The 24,728-nt window shown below is 43.1% G+C and overlaps 1 long non-coding RNA gene across 1 annotated transcript in view; it reads left to right on the plus strand.

The window, feature by feature from the left end:
* LOC140190574 (uncharacterized) overlaps positions 1-24,728 on the plus strand; it is a 65,519-nt gene that overhangs the window by 39,250 nt on the left and 1,541 nt on the right. Inside the window, exon 2 of the long non-coding RNA XR_011883635.1 lies at positions 5,556-5,789. This is a non-coding gene — a long non-coding RNA (uncharacterized lncRNA). The remainder of the gene's footprint in view (positions 1-5,555; positions 5,790-24,728) is intronic.

Below are 24,728 nucleotides of genomic sequence, written 5' to 3' on the forward strand. Positions count from 1 at the left end.
GAAACTCTATGACAGGTTATTTCATGGTGTGGATTGGAACAAATTAAAATTAGGCCCTTCAGTCTCTTTGGCCAGTCCCACCACTTTATTCCATCGTGGAATAAGGGATAAGGACATGTAAATCAGATTAAGTATGTATCATTTCTGTACTATCACCCAAGAATAATCTATTGATCTCAGATTTGAAAACTTAAGTTAACTCCCTCAACCCAATTCCTTAAAGTGGGGTGCTTTCCAAATTTCTTCCACCCTCCATTAAAAAAAAAGTGCTGCTGAATTTCCCTCCCAAAGAAACTCACCCTCGTATTAAGATCTTGCACTCATTTGTGTAAGGTCAGCCGTCTGGAGTGGAAATCAGACACATAGCCTGAGACTCAGAAATCATAGGGATAAAAGCATTTGTCCTCCGTTGTATCCTCTAATCAGAGTCCAAGATTGGGAACTCCTGCTCTAAATAGATGATGTGTATTGAACACTGCTTCTGAAGTTGATGCACCGGACTCCAGTGGAACTAGATTTTGGAAATGGAGCTTAATGCAATTCCAGCATTCTTTCGAAAAGGGAAAGGGCATTATTTTGCCAGGTACAGTTACACAGATCAGAAGCAAATTGAGAACTGCTCCTTCCCTTTATTGCATGGTTTACTGTCCTCTCCTATCGGACTCTGTCTTCTTTGACTCTTTACCTCTTCTACCTATGATCATTGCTTTTCATTGCCGCTCCCTCACTTACCCACCTTCCTCCACACCTGGATTCACCTATCACCTGCCAGCTTGTACTCCACCCCCTCTCCCCGCCTCCTTATTCTGGTCTCTGCCCCCTCCATTTCCTGTGTAGCATCAACAATCATTCCATTGTCAAAGTCACTTAAATCACATTTCTTCTCTATTCTGATATTTGAGCTGAATAACAACTGAATCTCTTCTTCTTCTAACTTTTAGTGTCAGTTTGCAGTCCAACTTACAGGTGCATTACCGCCACCACTGGACTGGCATGTGGTGCAGAGAGCTGGGAAATTAACCCCCTACTAATTCTTTATCAAATGAAATCTAAATTACCTAAAAAGCCCTATAGCTTGTAAATAATGAAAGACAATACTGTGAAGTAAATTAAAATCACTTCCATAACTTAAGTTTTTAAATGAAAATCCCCAAAGCTAGTAGTGCAGCTTGTATTTGCTTTCTTGCAACCTTGTATGCTTCATATTGTAAAAGAATGTGTTCAATGGTTTCATAATGGTGACAAAACCTACACACCCCAGAGTGTTGGTTTCCAACAAGATACAAGGACTAATTAAGTATAGTATGCTCAATTGTAAATCAAGTCAATATAATTCCTTCCTTTCTTGCCTTACCTCCTTCTCCCATCAATTCCACAACTCTTGCTATAATCCCAATTCTTAGCCCCACCAACCCACCCCTTAGCTTCTGATTTACTGAGTAGATGATCTATATCCACAGATGAACTTTTGACCACTCATTCCCCTCAGCACCTCTATGTGCTGGAACCCTTTAGAGGCAGACATGAAGACCAATACTTTGAATATGAAATAGTTTGAAGAGCTTCTAGCAGTAAATCTGACCTACTGCTAGAATGACCAGTTTTAAGATTAGTCAAAACTGAAAAGGAATCTGAACAAATTATAACTGAATCTCTTGACCATGTCTGCATGCTTTTATACATTGGATTGAAACCACGTGTTTGGCTGACTAGGTATTCACATTAACGAGCAGGTGTTCCTAATAAAGTGGCCACAGAGTGTTTATAAACAAGTCATTTATTGTGCTCCTGTCTGTGAATTAGAAACATATCAGTCAGCATTTTTATAGATATTCTCACCGTTACATCCTCATCTCACAATAATCACCACTGAAACTCCTATTGTCAGAATAGCTTCATATTTCAAAACAATTATAATTTGTAATTTGATTTGTCAGCCAGTTGGCATGAGAATCCAGATTCAGGGTGTGGAGGAATCCACTGGTGCATGAATTGGCAAGTGCAGCACACACAGGTGATCATCTATTTCCACTTCAGTAATGCTGACAGATTCTGCTCACCTATCACTGAAATAATCATCCCTGCTTTTGCTACCGTGGGACATAATAATTCTAGTGCATTCCTTGCTGGCTCACGATTTTACCCTCCAGAAAGGCAAGTTTGGCCAAAAGCCTGTTGGCCGCATCCCTAATCACGCCAAGTTCTATTAACCTTCATTCAGCCATTCAGGTTCCTAATCACCACTCTGATTTGGAAACTCTAACCCTCGTTTTTAAAATTCCTTACTTTAAGGTTCTCAGCCTGAGACCCCTGTGATCCAACAGTCAAGTTTTTCTGCACATGTACAGCATCCATCCTCCGCCTACAGTATCACATGTTCGTTCATCAACTCTGGAGTTCTCTCTCGATTGCCCCCCAACCCACCTTAAGGTCAGCCTTAAAATAACTATTGGAAAGAAAAGTAAGGAAAAAATAACATTGCAGATACAGGGGGATCTAAAAAGTTAGGTTCCAGGGTTTACTCAGGGTGCTGTGGATGCCTGGAACTCACTGCTTGGTATGGTGGTAGAGACAAACACACTAGAGGGTTATAAGAGATAGGAACATGAATGTAAGGAAGATGGAGGGATATAGACATTGTGTAAGTAGGAGGAATTAGTGCCTGGGTGTTTTTGATTTGCATTTTAGCTGGTTCGGCACAACATTGTGGGGCGAATGGCCTGTTTCTGTGCTGTACTGTTCTATGTCCTATGTCCTAAACTAAAACAAAAACATGTGAATATATTTAAGTGAGGCACCATGTGTGAAGAGAGGAAAATGTTAACATTTCAAGTCAAAAACGTTTCATTCAAGAGATGACCTCTCAAGTCAATGAAAGACCATTGACCCAAATGATTAGCATTGTTTTATTCTCCCAAAGGCTGATGTGTGACCTTCTGGGTACCTACAACCTCTGTCCACCTTAAAGCATACCTCTGACCAAAATCCTAGCTTCCCCTCAAAGCTTGCTGACAATTTGAATAGTGGCAAACGGTGTTAAAAAATACAAGTTGTTCATTTGCGACAAATAATGTGCTCTGATATATCTAAAGGTTCGGAGTGACATCTGGTGGTTCAGTGCAAGATGAAGAATCAGCTGCATAAATTAGAAAGGCAGAAGCAACCGAGGTACTGTGATAAGCGTCAGCCCAGACAGCGAGGATGATGATTGTGTTTCCTTGTATTCTCTGAAGCTCCGAATATCTACGGGCTCCAGCTGGTTAACAAGAGTTCTAAATTGCATTGGACACTATTGTGTTGGAAACTGAATTTTTAATTAGACTACTATTTATTTTTTTGATTTTTAGTTTAGGATAACTCACTCCTGTTCCTACTTTCCATTTGTCATCAGCACTCACACCAATATTTTATTTTTTATATTTTATTGCAATAGAGCACAGAGTCAGCCTTTGTGACCCATCGAGCCACGTCACCCACCAACCCCTGATGTAACCCTAGCCTAATGTCTGGACAATTTACCATGACCAATTCACCTACCAACTGTTACATGTTTGGACTGCAGGAGGAAATCAGAGCACCCGGAGAAAACCCACACGGTCACAGGGAGAATGTACAAATTCCTGACAGGCAGTGGCAGGAGTTGAATCCAGGTCACATGTCCTGAAAAGTGTGTGCTAGCTATTACGCTACCATGCTGCCACTAGCCCCCCTGCAAACTGGCAGAGCCTCCCAATTATCAGCTGGCATTGCCTTCCCCATGGATCAGCTATCAAAACCCTTCACCATTCACCATTCCTAAAGTCTGTTGGCCATTTCTCGCTGCTGCCTTCAGATACACACACCTGTCTCTTCCACATCTTACTCCATCTATAGGCTCTAGCCTACAATTCCCATTTGCCCTTTCCTCAAGCTATGGAATCATACAGACCACGGGAAGGCTTCACCTCTCTGCTCTGGCCCTAGATGAACATTAAGCCCTTTCCCTATTATCCTACTTCAAGCTTCATAGATTAAGCAACACACACAAAATGCTGGAGGAGCTCAGCAGGCCAGGCAGCACTATAGCCATGAATAAACTGCCGATGTTTCAGGATGAGACCCTTCTTCAGGACTGGAATGGAAGGGGAAAGACACTAGAATAACAAGGTGGGAAGAGGGGAAGGACGATAGCAAGAAGGTGATTGGAAAAGCAGCTGGGTGGGAAAGGTAAAGGGCTGGAGAGGAAGGAGCCTGATAGGAGAGGAGAGTGGATAGGAGAAAGGGAAGGAGGATGGAATCCACAGGGAGATGATAGGAAGAGTAAATTAACCTCACTTTTGGGAGTCACCGTCTATTCCCGTCCTGAGAAGCTCCCCCACCGAAGTCTTTGTCATCTCCTGACATAGCTGTATTTTAGTGGGGGATAAATATTGATGTCAATATGGAGCTGAGCTACAACACTTTTTGGAAATACTCGTGGGACCAGAGACACTTTGGGGCTTTAGCTGATCAGAGGTCAGCACCCCTAATAGTGCAGCACTCCCATGGTATTGCATTGGGAGTAGACCCTCAGATTACATGCTCTGGTCCCGGGGAACGTCAGTGGAGACAAAACAGAGCTGCTCTTTCAGGTCAATGATGTTACCACCAACCAGATGACCAGCTATTGACTTGTTTTTCTCTCCCATTAGATGCCTAGCCTGTTGAGTGTTTTCAGCATGCTCTAGCATCTTTAAAACATTTTGACCAAGGAGAATAGAGGTAATATTTCTGGTCCATGTTGGACCTCCAATTCACAAACTTCAGACAAAGGCTCCTACTAGAGCAGAAGTTTATAACATGGGGGAATGAATGGATTCCAGGGTGTCTGGGAACTTGGCTGGGGAAAAAATTCACATCTTTACTTTCACTAACCTCTAACTGAAATTTAGCATTTCCTTCAGTTATGAATGTAGGCAACAAACCACAGTAGCATTCGCAGTACCTGTGACTTTGTCACCAATAGAAATCACAGACATTTTCATATCACATTTCAGTTGTTACAAACATCTCAAAATATCGTTTACCGCATGCTCATCACTACTTTGAGGTTATGGTAGTTATTAGACTTGCCACTAGATCGAACATGATCAAGGTTTCCAGTCTGCAGATGCTTGTGCAATGTGGCTGGCCAACTATCAAACAGTCCTGTGCCTAGTGATTGTTCAGCCACCAAGCAGTCTTTGCGAATTAGGATTTCCAACCTTTGCAACCACTAAAACAAAAAAAAATTGAAATCGCTTGGATGGCCAACATGACATGCATGTTGCATTGTCAAAGACCACCCCAGTTTCATGTTCTTATTCCAGGTAAGTAACAACGGCTTCCCACTGATAGGTCTTGAAAAATAAAATTTAATTTTAACTTACCTGTATTTTAAATGTATAGTCTTATTTAATGTGTTAACAAAGAAGCACATATTTTACTATAGCACTATTTGTTTTTTGATATTTTGATAACTGTATTTCAATATAATTGGTTTCTCTTGTAATACTATGTATTTTATTTTATATATTTGAAAATATCATTCTGAGAAGGGGTTCATAGGCTTCACTGGACTACTGACAGGGATCCATGGCATCAAAATGGATGGGAGCCCCTGGTCTAGAACAATGGCTCATGGGCTAGATTGCTAACAGTGAACATCTACCCCAGCCAGACCTGCAATGAAAGTCAGCACTTGCCTCTTAGAATCTCCTCTTGGACCTGAATGTGGGGAGTGGTCCAGACGGTGTTATTTAAAAGAGCCAAAGCTGCAGCATTCTCAAAAGGTAAGTAATGCTTTCTTTAGCATTCCGGGAAGACACCCATTCCCTTTGCTCATTTATACTGCCACTTCATTCTTCTATCACCCTCCTTCCTCACCTCTGACTTTTGAGTGGAGTTCCAGTGGGAATCAGCCTCTGACTCCATGTCCAAAGATTTATCCATCCCATGTGAAGGATCCAAATGTTCTTTTTGTGAACCCCTGAACCTCTGTTTCCTCTGGCCCCAGTCCAAATACCTGAAATGAAACAAAATGGAGAAACGTTAAGGTGTCTGATTACTTCACCGTGAAGGCAAAAATTCTCTTCCCCTTTGAATCAGCCTTTAAGGGCTACACAGATGAGAAAGTTCTCACAAATCCATGGATTTTTTTTGTAATTGGGCATATTCCCAGATGCGTCATCATGGCATTTGCTGCATTCACCTGCCTCTCCTCTGCTACTGGTCTCCTAATATCAGCACTCTCACAGCACTCCACCTTCATAATTGTACCATCAGGCACATTCAATCTCATGACAACCTCCCTTCCTATCACGGATAAAGCCCTCCGAACCATTGAGCACATCTACATGAAACACTGTCATAGGAAAGCAGCATCCATCATTACAGATTCCCACCACCCAGGACATGCTCTTTTCTCATCACTGGCATCAGATAGAAGTTACAAGAGCTTCAGGACTCGCACCACCATGTTCATGAGCAGTTATTACCCCTCAACCATCAGGATCTTGAACCAAAGGGGATAACTTCATGTGCACCATCTCTGAAATGTTTCCACAACCTACAACTCACTTCAAGGACTCTTCATCTCACATTCTTGATATTTATTGTTTATTTATTTATTAATATTATTTCTTTCTTTTTGTATTTGCTTTTTGCTCACTGGTTGAAAGCCCAAGTTGGTGCGGTCTTTCATTGATGATGTACACTTGCTATAAAACTACATGAAACACTGTCGTAGGAAAGCAGCATCCATCATTAGGGATTCCCACCATCCTGAACGTGCTCCCTTCTCATTAATGCCATCAGATAGAAGTTACAAGAGCTTCAGGACTCACACCACCATGTTCATAAGCAGTTATTACCCCTCAACCATCAGGCTCTTGAACCAAAAGGTAGAACTTCACTCTAGTTTACTTGCCCCAACACTGAACTTTTCCCACAACCTATGGACTCACTTTCAGGACTCATCATCCCATATTTTCGTTATTTATTGCTTTTTGTTTATATTTACATTTGCACAGTTTGTTGTCTTCTGCACGCTGGACGATCCTGTTACTATTCTATAGTTTTGTTGAGCATTCCCACAAGGAAATATATCTCAAGTTTGTGTAGAGGGACACATCTGTACTTTGAATAAGATCATAGTTGATTTGGTCATGGACTCAGATGCACCTTCTTTCCTTTTCCTCATTAACCTGAATTCCCTGCTATGCAAAATTCTATCTAACCGTGTCTTAGCTATATTTAATGAGGTGGCCTTCACTGCTTAACATGCAGAGAGTTCCACAGATTCACTACTCTCTGTGAAAAGCAGTTTCTCCTCATCACCATCCTAAATCTATTCCCCCTAAATCTTGAGGCTCTGTCCAGCGTTCTAGACTCATTTGGCAGTGGAAACAATTTTCCTGCCTGTCCTACATGTTATATGTTTCTATGAGATCTGCTGACAATCTTCTGACTTCAGCGAGCATACTGTCAGGTCACTCAATCTCTCCTCATAGGATAACCACCTCATATGCACAATCAACCTGGCTTCCTTTGTACTGCATCCAAGGACAGTTTGTCCTTCCTCAACTAAGGAGATCAGAACTGCACACAGTACTTCAGATATGGCCTCACCTATACCCTGTACACTTGCAGAATAACATTCCTGTTCTTAAATCCAGTCCCCCTGGAGGAACCCAGTAGGCCAGGCAGCATCAATGGAAATGACTAAGCTGTTGATGTTTTGGGCCGAAACCCTTCTTCAGGACTGGGAAGGAAGGAGGAAGATGCCAGAATATAAAGGTTGGTGAATGGGGAAGGAGGGTAGCTAGAAGGTTCATCAGGATCTCGACCTGAAACGTTGACTCTGTTGGTTTCCACAGATGTTGCCTGACACGCTGAGTTCCTCTAGCATGTGTGAATTGCCTGGGATCTTTCACTGCTGTCACAAATGGACCAGCAGCCACTCTGCAGGTGTCACCTTTGAAGTTAATTAGATTAGATTAGATTATGAGGACACGCAGTCTTCTTTTATTGTCATTTAGTAATGCATGCATTAAGAAATGATACAATGTTTCTCCAGGATGATATCACAGAAACACTTGACAAACCAACTGAAAAACTGACAAAAACCACATAATTATAACATATAGTTACAACAGCGCAAAGCAACACCGTAATTTGATAAAGAACAGACCATGACACAGTAAAGAATCCCAAGGTCTCTGGAAAGTCCCATCGTCTCACGCAGACGGTGAACCTCCAGCGCCGCAAACTTGCCGATGCAGCATCCTGGAAGCATCCGACCACAGTCCGACTCCGAGTCCGTCCGAAAACTTCGAGCCTCCGACCAGCTCGCCGACACCGAGCACCATCTCTGCCGAGCTCTTTGACCCCGGCCCCGGCAACAGGCAATAGGCAAAGCTGAGGATTTGGGGCCTTCCCCTCTGGAGATTCTTGATCACACAGTAGCAGCGGCAGCAAAGCGGGCATTTCAGAAGTTTCTCCAAGTGTTCCTCCGTGCTTCTCACGGCTGTCTCCATCAAATCAGGATTGTGCACGGCCCCTAGTTAACACATACGATATCATTCGGAATGGCTGCGCGCGCTGCGTCATGCCGCCATCTTCTCCTCCCTCCCGCCTCAGGATGGTTAGGGGTAAGATTCTAGTGTGAATGAACTGCCATGGCTGGGACGCACAACACCTTAATTCAGACTGGTTGTTGAATTCATCACGATGCATTAAATTATGACTGGAACAAGATTGCCACCATTTGGAGTCCCCCAGTTTTGTAATTAGATAATAAAGGGGTCAAGGACATTGACTTTCTGACCCACATACATTGTGAGGTCTACCTACTGATAGCCAAAAGTGGTACCTAGGGACTGAAGGGGCTTTAGACCGGGATTGGGAATAATCAGTCCTTACCCCAGCTCACAGTGGCAACAGTTCTCAGTAACAAAGCAACACACACAAAACGCTGGAGGAACTCCACAGGTCAGGCAGCATCTATGGCAAAAAAAAATAAACAGCTGACGTTTCAGGCTGAGACCCTTCTTCAGGACTAAGAAGGAAGGAGGGAGATGCCCAAATAAAATGGTGGGGGGAGAGGGGAAAGAGGCTAGCTGGAAGGTGAGAGGTGAAGCCAGGTGGGTGGGAAAGGTCAAGGGCTGGAGAAGAAAGAATCTGATTGGAGAGGAGAGTGGACCATAGGAGAAAGGGAAGAGGAAGGAACACAGGGGAGTGATAGAAGTAAAAGATCAAAGTGAGGAATGGAGGAAGGAGGGGGGATTTTCTTTTAAAACCGGAAGGAGAAATCGATATTCATGCCATCAGGTTGGAGGGTACCCTGGCGGAAGATAAGGTGTTGTTCCTTCACCGTGAGGGTAGCTTCATCTCAGTAACAAAGCTTGCTGAGTCCAGCTGTTCTTTTTAAAAAGAGGAAGGAATTTCGCTTGCTGTTGCACTCTACATGACCTTTCAACCCTCATTGAGATGACTGATTCCTAACTGCAAACTGATGTGGTGCAGTGTGTCAGCTTACGACAGATCGATGGCAGGGTTTAAAGAAAACTCACCATCAGCTTTTCGAAGGAACAGTGGGCAATTCTGCTCTGCCTTTCACTTTTACTGATGGTTCATGCAGACTTCCTCAGCTCTACGTGCATTAGCTCTGTAACCTAGTATCCTGCCAATCCAAAGAAATCTAAGTCTTTCCCATTTTGAAAGTTCCAATCATTTCCACATGACCAGATAAGAATCACAGAGAAGTACAGCTCAGGAAAAGGTCCTTCAGCCCATCTAGTCCATTCCAAAACAATTTAAACAGCCTATTCCCATCGACCTGCCCCGGGACCATTGCCCTCCATATCCCTAGTATCCATGTACAAAGCTCTTCACTTTATGTTCTTTTTTATCTTGCCTGAACCTGCTTAACATTAGGTATTTGGTAATGGGGACAGAGAGCAAGGAGTCGATGATAAATACACACTCATGCAAACACAGACACACAAAGGTCACAAGGCAGAGTGGATTGCAGTTTCCTCTCGAGTCAAAAGTTTCAACTTTAAAAGCTGCCACTTGAGCATAAGATTCCAGGCTGGGACACCATTTCATGCTGAGGGGGGAAATATTCAGCCAGTCAAGCAGATTACGTGAGAAAGAACCATACTTCAATGTACTGGTGTGCTCGTCACTATCACCGGCTAAGCAGGCACAGTGAAACACAGGCAGAAGCAGTCCTTGGAGTCCCTACACTAACTCCAGACTCTGTGAACAGATAAAATATGTACAACCTTTCACCTTTGCTTCATTAATTTATTCCTAAATGTGACCCACACCTAGTGTAAGACATAGGATCATCCCTTCAAAATCAAGTTTGACTCCTGCACTCTGTTATGTCTCCCCTTCAGATGCATCATGAACTTAACAAAACAATTCAATGTTTAAACACAAAGAGATTCTGCAGATGCCAAAAATCCAAAGTGACACACACAAAATGGAGGAGGAACTCAGCAGGTCAGGCAGCATCTACAGAGGGGTAAAAACAGTTGATGGTTTGGGCCGAGAACATTCAGCAGGACTGGAAAGGAAGGGGTAAGATGCTGGAATAAAATGGTGGTGGGGGGGGGGGAAGGGGCAGAGGAATAGCTAGAAGGTAACAGGTGAAGCCGGGTGGGTGAGAAGGTAGAAAGGGAAGGAAGAGGGGAACCAGGGAGAAGTGATAGGCAGGTGAGAAGAGGTAGGAGGCCAGAGAGGGAAACAGAAGAAGAGGGAAAGAGGAAGGAATAGTTTTACTGGAAGGAGAAATTGATATTCATGTCATCGAGTTGGAGGCTCCCCAGACGGAATACAAGGTGTTGCTTCTCACCCTGAGGGTGGCCTCAATTTGGTACAAGAGGAGGCCGTGGACCGACATGATAGAGTGGGAATGGGATTTGGAATTAAAATGTTGGGCCATCTGGATGTTCCAGTTGTGGTGGACGCAGCAGAGGTACTCAACGAAGGGGACCCCCAATTTACACGGTCTCACTAATGTGGAGGAGGCCACATCGGGAGCACCAGACGCAATAGACGACCCCAGCAGACTCACGGGTGAAGTGTTACCTCACCAGGAAGGACTGTTTGGGGCCCTGAATTGAGGTGAGGGGGGAGGTGCACTTTAGCTGCTTGCAAGAATAAGTGCCAGAAGAGAATTAGTGGGGAGGGATGAATGGAGAAGGGAATCACAGAGGGAATGACTGCTGTAGAAAGCTGGGTGTGGGGTGGGAGTTGTACTGTGCATCCTCACAATGCATCTGCAATGAATCGAGGACTCCTTCCCCAGACGTCTCCGTTGTGAGCTCAGCAGTGGAAGATTTCCTTGCCAGGGAGCAACTACTATTCCAATAAATTAGCTTAACAAAACCTGAGAACCTTCTGGACAAAAACAAAGAGCACTGCAGCTGGGAAAGAAAAAGCTTGCCTAATTGTTCGGTGCATGTTCCTTTGACTTCGTGCTCTCTGCACTGGATAGTCAGCTGAAAACCAGCCTGAACTTGGCCGACAGTGGAGGTGGGGTTTCTCCCCAGTCTTTCACTCAGAGCAGGAACACGTAAGGTGGACCGGAAGAGCTGGGGGAGTACAGAAGGCAGATGACCGAGGGGATGGTCAGTGGTAATGTTCAAGATGTAGAGGGTGAGGGTGGGGGGTAGGAGGTTGCTGGAGGATTAGTGTCAACATTGGAAGGAAGGGTTGAAAGCAGTTATGGGCAACAAGTATGCCAGAGATATTAAACCTGATTCGGATTCTGGAGGGGAGTCTGATGGAGAGGAGATTCCTGGACAGGGGAGGGGGGTGACTATCGTACCTCTAAATTTATGGAAAATGGCAAAAATACGGCAAGAAGTCATTTTGAAGGAGGAGAAGAAGAAAATGTGAAAGGACTTGCATTTATGTAAAAAAAGAAGTCCCCCAGGAACACAAGGAATGTACTGTAACTAAAATCAGTGTGGTGAAGGGGGAGCACTTGTAGGACTGAGTGCTTAAAAAGATGTTTTTTTAAGAAGTCAAAGAGATAGAGAGGAAAGACAACAGTTCCAGACTCCACATCCCAGTCAGCTGAAGGAAGGCTCGTCAACGTTGGAGGAAGAAAGGACCCGCAATCAAAGCTTTACTGAAGGCAAAACCACATGAAAATAAAAACTAGGTGCTGGAATCGCTTGGCAGGGCAGGCAACATCTGCCTGGGGAAAGGTCTCTGACCTGGAACATCGACTCTGTTTCTCATTCTGCACCTTGTCTGACAGGAGCATTTTCTGCTTTCATTTCAGATTTCCAGCATCCACAACCTGTTTGTCTTTACAAGATTGCACTGAGGGTGAATGGGTTGTGAGATGATTCATTATTTAAGTTTGGGGAGTGTTAGCAGGCCACTTGGCTGCGAGCAGTCTCAAATTCTGACTTCATCACTAATTTAGACACAAGCGCCCTGCTGATGCAGGTTCAAAGCAGAAGTCAGAAGCTACAACCCTAATCTGAACTCATCTTCTCTTTAATGTTGATGGAGATGGAGACTGAGAGCAGTGGAGTGTGGGAATGCAGATCAGTTGGACATTATCAATCACTAGGAATCGATGCACCGTGGACCAAAGGTCAGACCAGATTTCCGTCGCTCATTCCTATTCTTGTTTTATGTTGACTGCACATTGAAGCCTTTCACACCATCCTCTCTCTGTCCTATGTGCCAATGCGATACAATGCCACAAATGGCGGGGTGGAGATACATTTCTACCAAAGGAGGTGTAAGGTGCTCCTTCCCTCTGCTAGCCTGCAGGTCACCCTTGGGCAAGGTGTGGCACCTGCTTAGCTCCCCCCCCCCCCCTTCCCAATCAGGGTCACGTTAAACCATGAAAGCAGCTGGTGCATATCACATGTCTTGGTTATGCGACCACTGATGCCAGGCAGACAGTCTCTGAGGAGCCTGGTAAAGCCACTGCCCAGAAAACAGCAATGGTAAACCAGGTCTGTAGAAAAATTTGCCAGGAACAATCATGGTCATGGAAAGATACTGTGCCAATAAGGCCTTTCGGGCCCTTCAAGCCATGCTGCCCAGTGGCTCCCCCGATTTAACCCCAGCCTAATCACAGGACAGCTTACAATGACCAATTAACCTACCAACTGGTGCATCTTTGGACTGTGGGAAGAAACCAGAGTACCTGGAGAAACCCACATGGTCAAGGGGAGAACGTACAAACCCCTTACAGGCAGCAACCTGTAATGGTAAGTGTGATAACTTCTACTTTGAAAAAGGGACACTCGACAACTTCATGCCAAAGAAACAACTTTATCTCAAACTTCAAAACCGTTATGTATATACAGAGGCTTTCACAACCCGTACGGCACGGCAGGAACACTATATACAGAGACCACCGGAAGTAAAAGAAAAAGAAGTAAAACGCCCCATTATCCTAATTAGTATTAACGTACTTTTAATAATGCTCACGTTACAACAGTAAGTGACACAAATGTGCGGTTAGGCCTCAAGTACAGAAAGAGAGACCTTGAAGCAGATGAACAGTTAACTGACTTTTAATAAGATCTGTGCAGAATTAAAGGAAATACTATAGAGGCTAGGCCAACAGGGATGTTAACTTAAACTCTCAAACTGAAAGCTAATGCTGACACTACAGCTTGGAAGCAGTAACTTAATACTAAATGAATACCGCTTGATAGATTTTTGATTGGTCGGGACATGAAGGGATATGGGGTGAAGACAGGAGATTGTGTTTGAGAGGGAAAATGGATCAGCCATGATGAAATGGCAGAGCAGACTCGATGGGCCAAATGGCCTAATTCTGCACCTGGTGTTGTGAATTATCTGGTTCCTACTTTTTCCCTCCTAGAAAATGCAACTCAAAGACGTAGCGGTTCCCTGATCACTTCTATTACATCTGTCAGTCTGTTTCCACATCTCACCTTACTCATCTTACTGCTAAGCCAAGACTTTCCAGCCTGTACTGACTGGAAGCTGCATGGTTTCTCCGAACTGAAAAAAGGAAAAATCTGATAAGCACTTGAACTTCTGTTGTCTAATTGCACAACATGTTTAAGGTTTCTGGTTTCTCAGGCACGTACATTGACAAATAATCCCTGTTCCTGCTCAAGATTCTGTTCAAGTGGGCTTGAAACTTACCGAATATAGAAACTTGCCAGGACATCATTCTTTAAGCAGAAGTTGTTTTCATAGTATTCTTTCGCATTTTTAAGAATGATAATTTTGCAGTTTTTAAAAATAATTTAAATTAGATGTGTCAGTTTACAATCCCCAGGTACAAGTGAGCAACTTTGTTTTAAGTCCTCAAAGCAACAGTGAAACTTATATAATAACATCTGTGTACAATGATCAGCTTCTGATTAGACTAAAAAAATCTATGATTTCAAACGATTTTATAAGTATCTTATATAGTTAGAGCTTTCTTGTCATTGGTGAGGACAATGAAATTGCAGTGAAACACTTGCATAATGCCATAAGGCATTGGAGTAGAATTAGGCCATTTGGCCCATCGAGCATTCCCTGCCATTTCATCATGGCTGATTCATTTCCTTCTCAACCCCATTGTCCAGTCTTCTCTCCATAGCCTTTCACAGCTTGACTAATCAGGGACCTATCAACCTCTGCCTCAAAAACACCCAGTGACCTGGCCTCCACAGCTGTCTGTGGCAATGAAAACCAAGGACTCGCAACCCTCTGATTGAAGAAATTCCTTCTTACCTCTCTTCTAAATGGATGTCTGTCTATTTAGAGGCTGTGCCAATGGTCCAAGACTCCCCCACCAAAGGAAACATCTTCTTCACATCCACTCTATCTAGACCTTTCAACGTTTGATGGGTTTCAATGAGATCCCTCCTCATTTTTCTAAACTCCAGCAAGTACAGGCCCAAAGCCTTTAATCACTACTCTTATGATAACCCTTTCATTCCCAGAATCATAAATAAGGGCCCAAAACTGCTCTCAGTACACCAAGTGAGGCCTCACCAGTGCCTTGTTCAGCCTCAGCATAACATCCTTTCTTTTATATTGTAGTCCTCTTGAAATGAATGCTTACTCCCTCACCTCTGATTCAAACTGTAAATTAACTTTTAGGGAATCCTGCAAAAGGATTCCCAATTTATCATTAAACCTAAAAATAACACTTCATGTCTAGGACCTCCCTCAAGTGAGCACAATTACTGAAGTCTACCAATGGGAATTAATTCAGTCTGAAACTCACTCACTGCCCATTACACCACTGGTGTTTAGGGCAGCAATGAATGTCCTTCGTCCTTGGCGGTGGTCAGGGCTTCCTTCATCATGTCTGTAACTTCCTCTTGCTTTTCACTACTGTCAGTTACACAAGTCCTGGGTTGAGACTCAGGAATACTGTCACACTCAGATGTAGAAAGATTCTTCATTGCTGTTTCCATAACAGTTTGGTTTGACCAGTCAGGGTTGTTAGCCCTTAGCTGAACCCCCAAACCTGGAACACCAGTGGACCACTCTTAGTTTGGCCTCTACCCTTTGACCTGTTTGGTATGGGTGACCCTACCAAGAGCCAAAGCACAAAGCCCTGACTCCAGCCAACATAGCTCTCCAGGTCACCGAGGCACAGAAGCCTCCAGACCACGCCAAGGTTGATATCCACTTGGAGGTCAGTCTGGAAGCAAGAGCAGTATTATTTTTTTGAGCAGGATTCTAGGATATTTGATTAAGAGTGAGTTTTGCACATTTCGTAATGTACACTTGACCTTCTGTGAGCACTGGTAATGGTTTGCCCGACTGCAAACAGACAAGCAAAAAGAGCAGCTTTACTGAACTAATCTCCAACTTCTTTCAAGGTTATTGTCCTGAAACATTTCAACTGTCTCTCTGTCCACAGATGATGTCTACTTCCTGATTGTTTAGAGCATTTTTCAATATTAATTATAAACCTTGAATGGTTATTCAATAAAGATATCTTGGCAAGGCTTGATCATTCACAAACCATACCACACCAGTGATGTGCAGGAGAGTGCAAATCACCAAAGACAGCCAGTGTAGACATCTTTTTCCCCTTAATTATTAACAATTTTGTCAAAGAAGTTTATTGTTAAAATAGAGCCAAGGCTTTGAGCCGATGTGAATAGGATACAGTGATCCATGCAACCTTTGTCATGGATAAGTGCTTGTGGTTACTTACAAAACATCAGCATTAGGGCTTCAGAGTAACGAATGATTAGGTGGAAGAGGGCTCAGCTCTCCTCGACCAGTGATGCTAGATGGGTTTCCATGGTTCTATTCTTTGCTGAATAATCAATAGAAAATCCAATAAATTGCCATCAGCCAATTCCTTTTCTGAAGAAAGGCGTGTTTCAGATTTGTAGGGTACGAGATCGTGTAGTTGGGTGTCCTTAAGCCAATTACAAGGATGTGGAGCATCCCTGGGTGATCAAGTGATGTTTAAATAGGAAAATTATTGACTGCAAACTAGCCTTTCCATCAACGTCCTTGTCTGGATTGAGCATTGTTTTCATTTAGAAATCCATTAAAGCACAAGAGCTTTCTCATGAAGCTGTGGCAAGGCAAAGACTGCCACTAACTGGAGAGGGCAATGAGTTATGCAGAGATCCAAGGAAAATGAAACAGCTTGGACTTTCATTCAGAAGGTCTGGAGAGAAAGGTCAATCAGAGGAAACACAGCGTTAAAGAAATGACGTCAGTCATTATAGAGAAATCTTTTAACAATTTGGGCTCCATAAATTGAATGACCACTTGGTAGATGTGGTTTAATAAAACTACAACTCAAATCTGAGTGAAGATCCTTAACAGGACAAAGAGAAACTCATTGATACCTCATACAAGATATAACAAGGAGCAATGGGGAACTTCATTTTCCATTTAACTCAGTCACGGAGGATCTAGATGTTACTTCCTTTCAAATTCTTCAATCACAATTTTGTCTTATTTAACAAAAACCTAATAACACTCACTTTTCATCTTTGAAATGAGTGCAAAACACATTTTGAAACTGAGATGAGATTGGGAAGGGAGAGATTTTTTCTCCCATGCGTCTGTATGCACAGTGGTGAACCCAAGTTCAGAGTAAGGTCTAGAATTGACTCAGACTCAGAATAAACAAGATGTCACACACACAATCCAAAAGTAAAATCAGGAACAGTAGCACTAGAAATTGAACTCCTACAATTGAGGACTGAGTGTTTGCATGAGGCTTTCCATGAGGGAATGTGACAGACAATAACTGGCAGTCTGACTCTTAAAGGGACAATGGCAGCTAACTGTACGCTGGGGAACTGGAGTGCCAAAACTTGGATGCCGGCCACTGTTCAGTCAGGACCGTCTCAGAGTATGTGGAAGTTCTCCGTGGCACTATTTGGACAACCATCTCCAGTAGTAGGACTGCATTCCCAATTATGGTCACCCAAATTCTCTGTCCTGCTTCAATTATTTCAATCACTTTTATACACAAGAAAATGCAAACTCGATCACCATTACCATATCTCATATATTTACTCTTCACTCTGGACTTTGTTCCAGTTAACCTGCCCAGCACCTTCTGCAGAAACAACTCTCCTATCTCAAGGGTACAGTGTGAGAATGGACCGCAGTCTTCGAGATTAGTTTGCACACCTGCCTTACCATTGGGCACTTTCACCCCAAGGACAAAGGCCAGTCCTCCACTTGCCATGGCTTTTAGTGATTTCTGTATATGACCTCCTCAGTCTTTCTACAGTCCCCACCCTCCAGTGTCAACTGATCTCACTTCGAGAGGACTAGAAAATATAAGTAAAGGTAGAATGCTGAGGTTTTATTGGTTGGACTGCACTTGGAGTATAGTGAGCAGGTTTGGGCCCTCTATCTAAGAAAGCATGCTTTGCCATTAGAAAGAGTCCAGAGGAAGTTCTCAAGAATGATCCCAGGAATGAACGAATTAATGTGGAGGAGCAGTTAATGGCACTGAGCCTGTACTCGCTGGAGTTTGGAAGAATGAGGGGAGGACCTCATTGAACCCTATTGACTATTGAAAGGTCCGCATGGAGTTGACGTGGAGAGGATGTTTGCTATATTAAGGGAATCTAGGATCAGAGTACACAGTCTCAGAATAGAGGGACGTCCATTTAGAACAGAGACGAGGAAAGATTTATTTAATCAGACGGTGGTAAATCTAAGAAATTCTTTGCCACAAACAGCTGTGCAGGCAAAATCATTGTGTATATTTAATGTGGAAGTTGATAGGTTCTTGATTAGTCAGGGCATCAAAGGTTATGGGGAGAAGGCCAGAGAATGGGGCTGAGAGGGATAATAAATCAGCCATGATGAAATGGCAGAGCAGGCTCAATGAGCTGAATGGCCTAATTCTGCTTCTAGGTCTTAGGCTCTTAGTATTGGCATATTGTGTTTAAGTCAGGTCACATAATTAACATGGGTGAGCCTGCCCCTTTAACCAATGGATCAAATCACTCTTTGCCATTTCAACAGAGGTTACCAGGGCATTCAACAAGTACTTACCATCCTGTTACGGCAGTCTGACCAGCAGGCGTTCTCCAGATTCTTCTGCGTCTTCTTCTAGACTTCTTTCCTCCCAGATGCCTCTTGTCCAACCTCTCTGCCTCATCGAATTCCCTCAAACTGCTCACTTCAGGTGAGTGGCTTGGAGATTGACTTGGGCTTCTGGGCGTGGTCAAGATTTCAGGAGACCCACTTGGATCCCACATTGTCTTCAGACCAGCTGTGCCGAGAGTTGGCTGAAACCAACGGCAGGTTCACCTCTCGGAACAGGAAACCAGAAGACTTACACACAAAGGGCGACACCTGCTTACTATCAACTCAGTGTGAAAACTACCTGAAAGTTAAATAAGGGAGGGAACCAATTAGATAAAGAAGAATCAACATGAGGGTGGAACAGCTGGTAATCTTATAGTAATTTGTTATTTACAATTAAATAGAGAATATGTAACATGAGAAAGGTGTTGGGGGGGTGTTGGGTGCAGGTTTATATCGACAGTAAGACAGGCAAAGACTAGAATGAAGATATTACAAACAAGAAAAATCTGCAGATGCTGGAAATCCAAGCAACACACACAAAATGCTGGAGGAGGCACCGTATGCCTTCTTAACCACAGAGTCAATCTGCGCACCTGCTTTGAGTGTCCTATGGACTCGGACCCCAAGATTCCTCTGATCCTCCACACTGCCAAGAGTCTTACCATTAATACTATATTCTGCGATCATATTTGACCTACCAAAATGAACCACTTCACACTTATCTGGGTTGAACTCCATCCGCCACTTCTCAGCCCAGTTTTGCATCCTATCAACGTCCCGCTGTAACCTCCGACAGCCCTCCACACTATCCACAACACCCCCAACATTTGTGTCATCAGCAAACTTACTAACCCATCCCTCCACTTCCTCATCCAGGTCATTTATAAAAATCACAAAGAGTAACGGTCCCAAAACAGATCCCTGAGGCACACCACTGGTTACCAACCTCCAAGCAGAATATGACCCATCTACAGCCCATCGTTACCTTCTGTGGGCAAGCCAGTTCTGGATCCACCAAGCAATGTCCTCTTGGATCCCATGCCTCCTTACTTTCTCAATAAACCTTGCATGGGGTACCTTATCAAATGCTTTGCTGAAATCCATATACACTACATCTACTGCTCTACCTTCATCAATGTGTTTAGTCACATCCTCAAAAAATTCAATCAGGCTAGTATGGCCTCATATAGCAGTTGTATTAGTCTGTTACTGAAAGTGCTCCTCTGTTTGGCCAAGGTGGCATGCAGAGGATGAGAAACATTGTCCAGAATTACCAGGATTTTCCATAGGGTCCTTTGTTTTACCACAGCCTCCAGTGTGTCCAGTTTGACTCCAATAACAGAGAAAGTCTTTCCAATCAGTTTATTGAGCCTGTGACATCACCTGTGTTGATGCCTTTGCCCCAGCACACCACCACATAGAAGATTGTACTGACAACGGCAGACTGCTAGAACATGTGAAGGAGAGGCCTTCTTTAATGGCTCTGGGTCTGTACTCACTGGAATTCAGAAGAGTAAGAGGTGACCTTATTGACACTTATTAAAAATATTGGAAGGCCTTGATAGAGCGGATGTGGAGAGGATGTTTTCTATGGTAGGAGAGTAAGACCAGAAGACACAGCCTCAGAATAGAAGGACGTCCTTATAAAACGGAGGTGAGGAGGAATTTCTTTTGCCAGAGAGTGGTGAATTTGTGCAATTCTTTGCCACAGACAACTGTGGAGGCTAAGTATTTAGGTTATATTTAGGCAGAGGTTGATAGATTCTTGATTGGTCAGGGCATAAAGGGAAATGGGAAGAAGGCAAGGGATTGAGGCTGAGAGGTAAATGGATCAACCATGATGAATTGGTAGAGATACTTGATGGGCCAAATGGCCTAATTCTATGGTCTTCTGGAGTTTATTTAAGATGGAGACGAAGAAGGATTTGGTTCTGATTTTGAGAGTCCTTGGAATTTTTTGCTCCCAAATGCTTGGGAGAAAGAATCCATGACCATAAAAAGCTGAGCTTTCTCCTCATCTCCATTATAAAAGGACAGCCCTCTATTCTGCAGCTGGGTTCTCGGGTCTTAGTCTCCCCACCACAGGAAACATCCTCTCTAAATCTACTCTATCAAGGCCTTTCAACGTTCGATAGGTTTCAATGGGATCCCCTCTTGTTCTTCTGAATTCCAGTGAGCAGAGGCACAGAGCCATCAAATGCTTTTCATATAATAAGCCTTTCAATCGCAGAATCATTTTCATGAACCTTCTTTGAACCCTCTCCAATGTCAGCACATCCTTTCTAAGATAAGGGGCCTAAAACTCCACGTGAGGCCTCACTAGTGCTTTATAAAGCCTGATCATTACATCATTGATTTCATATTCTAGTCCTCTCGAAATGGGTCTTTAGAACCCGTGTTGATTGTAATGTTTGTCTAGATGTTAACTTACTTGCTTTTTACCTTCGATGAATGTCCCTCTCTCTTCCTGGTTATTCTTGTTGGCACAGTCTTGATCTTTCTTTTGCTGTCCAACACCTGCTCTGGCAGTAACATGTCAGGTTCCACGAGGCCTCAACTTTGGAATCGTTCAAGAGAACAAAGATGACCCCATCTTTTTTTTCACTACCAAAGTTTTACCATAACTTCTCAACCCTGCTCTTTCCACCCTCAGCTCAGTTTATAAACTTCGTTCAGTGATCAAGGAACAAGCCTGCACTTTATTTGCGATTTACATTTACGTGTGTTAGGAACTTGCTGTGGTGTTTTAGTCAGGGTACGACATGCAACAAAAAACACTTCAAAAATTATAAATAATAAAGAATTATATAAAATAAGTTAGAAGTTAAAGTGCAGATTTGGAATAAAGTGTGCATAAATATATAAATTCAAGCATTAAGATTATGCAATTTCCTGATAATCTTATTCGAGTCTAGATTGCTTGTTGTCATTCTTCAGTACACTAGTGTAAAGGAGAACAAAATGATTGTTACTACAGATCTGATGCAGCATAAAAAAGCACAGTTATCATAATGAACACACGAAATATCAATGTAAATGCAATTCTATAAAACACAATGTACTAGTAATTGCTATATACATGAACTGATTGTATGATCATAAAGTAATGCAAGTGATCTATGAATTTGGAATCATTCTTGCTTTCCTCAGCATGGTAGCATTGTGGTTAGCACATCAATTTACAGTACCAATGGCCTGGGTTCAATTCCCACAGCTGCCTGTAAGGGGTTTATACGTTCTCCCTGTGACCGTGTGGATTTCCTCTGGGTGCTCTGGTTTCCTCACAAACAAAAGAAGATCTGCAGGTGCTGTAAATCCCAGTAACACACACAGATTGCTGGAACCCAGCAGGCCAGGCAGCAACTGTACTGTTTTCCGTAGATGTTGCCTAGCCTGCTGGGTTCCTCCCAAATTTGGTGTGTGTTGCTCTGGTTTCCTCACGCAGTCCATAGATGTATTGGTTGGTAGGTTACTCAGTCAATGTTGTGTGCATATATCTACTGATGCTGCCGGACACATCTTCAGTGATGTTCTTGGAATCATCGGGCGTTTTGGGTCTTTCAACATCATACAACCTCCTCCAGGTGACCCAGCCGGGTCTGATCAGACCCCAGCTTCTGTCCAGATGGCTAGCTATTTATGACTCCATGGCTCCCCTCTTTTGAGCCACAGCCATCTTGAGGCCCTCTCTGCCGCATCGGTGGTACTGCGGATGGCTCTCCTCTTCCTCTCTCCCTCGATGCCCAAAATGCTGAAGGCTCTAACTAAAGAACAGGCTGCAAATCCCCTACAACCAACCTCCACTGGGAGACACCTCGCTCTCCATCCAGCCTGACAGTTGCTGACCAGTCCTGCGTACTTGGAGAGCTTCCTTTCAAAGGCCTCTTCCAAGCTATCCTCCCATGGGACTGTCAGCTCCAGCAGCACCACTTGCTTAGTAGACTCAGACACTAGGACAATGTCTGGTCGCAGGGTGGTGGCTGCGATATGGTTGGATAAATTGTCCCGTGATTAGGCTAGGATTAAATTGGGAGTTTGCTGGGTGGTGCAGCTCAAGGTGCCTGAAGGACCTATTCCGCACTGTATCTCAATAAATAAACGAACAAACAAACACACAAACAAACAAATAAAATGCAACCAACACACATCAAAGTTGCTGGTGAACGCAGCAGGCCAAGCAGCATCTGTAGGAAGAGGTGCAGTTGACGTTTCAGGCCGAGACCCTTCGTCAGGACTAATGCAACACTTCGTTGTTTAGGTGTTGAGTTGGGGTGAGGTAAGCCCTAATGAAGTCATAATTTATCATTTCTTCTTGTGTGAGACTGTCTGCAAAATGGGAGAAATTATTCAGTTCAATCTGTAGATGGCGCTATTGTATGATTTATCCATATTGTCTCAGAGCCTGTGCACGCCTGCCCGATTGTTGATCCAGGTTCGAGCACCTTGTGTCTCCACTGTGAATTCCAGGTACAGAGCTGCAAATTTTTCTTCATGGAATGAGTGAATGAATTATAAAATCTCTTTCAAGATCTCGGGTTCTTTCAAAGCCCACACATTCTCACAGAGTGTTGCAAGTTACATGACAGAACCCCCGTAAAGTATATTGAGACAAATTACCAGGTAATCAATCTGTCTATTTCACAGAATCACAAAGCATGACAAATATTTCGTGCTGAGATCACTCACCCACGAAACATCATCAGAAGTTATTTTACTGTTCAGCCTTAGAGAGCAGATAATACATGTTTAATATTCCTTTTGAAAGATGTCTCCTCCAAGTCTTCATCTCTTCCTAAGTAGTATTATGGAGATTCTTAGAAAATGTTGCCTTCAGGTCTCTAAATTAGAATTTATGCAACGAAGAATGTCATTTATCTTACAAAAATCAAAAAATACCATTCATTCCACAGCTCTCAGTCCACAGCACTCTGCTTCAAGTTACAGTCCTTCAAATACTCATTCCACTTCTTATCTGCAACAAGGGGTTCAACTTCTTCTGTTCCTCCAGACAGTGAGCCCCAGAGTCCCACCACTTTACCGTTGAATATTTCTCTGTGACCTCCCCTGCCTTTCTATCATTGCAATAAAATCATTCACTGACCATCGATTTCACTGCAGCAGAATTCAAGTCCACAATCTTTTGACAAATAGATGAAAAGCAAACCACAGGCAATCATAAATACTAATTTCAGTTACTTTCTGCAAAAACAATCTAAATACTTTCTTTAACATAAAAATAACACTGGACAGCAAAGTTTATTTTAATCTGTTGCTTCCTCTGAAATGTTTTGTGGTTATGATAGACCACTTGAAGCTGAACACAAATATAATCTCAGACTACTATTATCACAAAACGGAATTTGGAGAAACAAAAAATTAACTTTTATTGAATATAATGCATTTATTTGAATAATGGTGTTGACACTTTGCAATAGTTCAACCTAGCTAAAAGTGTTTTTTTTTATCATTTTCATTTGTACTCGGTGACTGAGGCCTGCCTTTTAAGTGTCCAACAATAATCAGCCAGCATTGAAGAATTCCAGTTGCCCTGATACCGTTTCTCCATGACCGCAATGTCCTGGTGAAACCTTTCACTATGCTCGTCACTGACAGTACCAAGCTTTGCAGGGAAGAAGTCTAAATGGGAATGTAGAAAATGAATGTTTTGTGACTTGCTGCATTTCATGGTTTTGTATGCTTGAAGCGACGTTGTCAACCAGCTCTGTGGTTGCCAAGAAAATTTTCAACAACAGCCTAGAATGCCTTCCATGTGATTTTCTCCAGTTCCTCTTGAAGTTCTTCCAATTGTCTGTCCTTGATGACTTGTTTGATTTGTGGACCAACAAAAATGCCTTGCTTAATCTTGGCATCAGTTATTGTAGAAAACATCTGTCTCAAATATCAAAATCCTTCATGGAAATTTTTTGTGCCTGGAGACAGCAGATTCCATCCTTGCAGTCTTGAATCTGGTGGGTTTGCCATTGACAAACCCACGTTTCTGACTAGAGCATTTAACTCAGATTGAATTATCAGATGAGATTCACCCGACATAAAGGTTTGAAATTCTGTATCAGTATCAGTGTTGTTTTCCATTCCAGACTCGTGCATCATGGCATCTTCATCTGCGTCCTCTAGTCTCCATGTCTCCAGTGGCTTTGGTACTGGAAGAGTATCGTCAT

This window comes from Mobula birostris, chromosome 30 (genome assembly GCF_030028105.1).
Source record: "Mobula birostris isolate sMobBir1 chromosome 30, sMobBir1.hap1, whole genome shotgun sequence".
NCBI lineage: Eukaryota > Metazoa > Chordata > Chondrichthyes > Myliobatiformes > Myliobatidae > Mobula > Mobula birostris.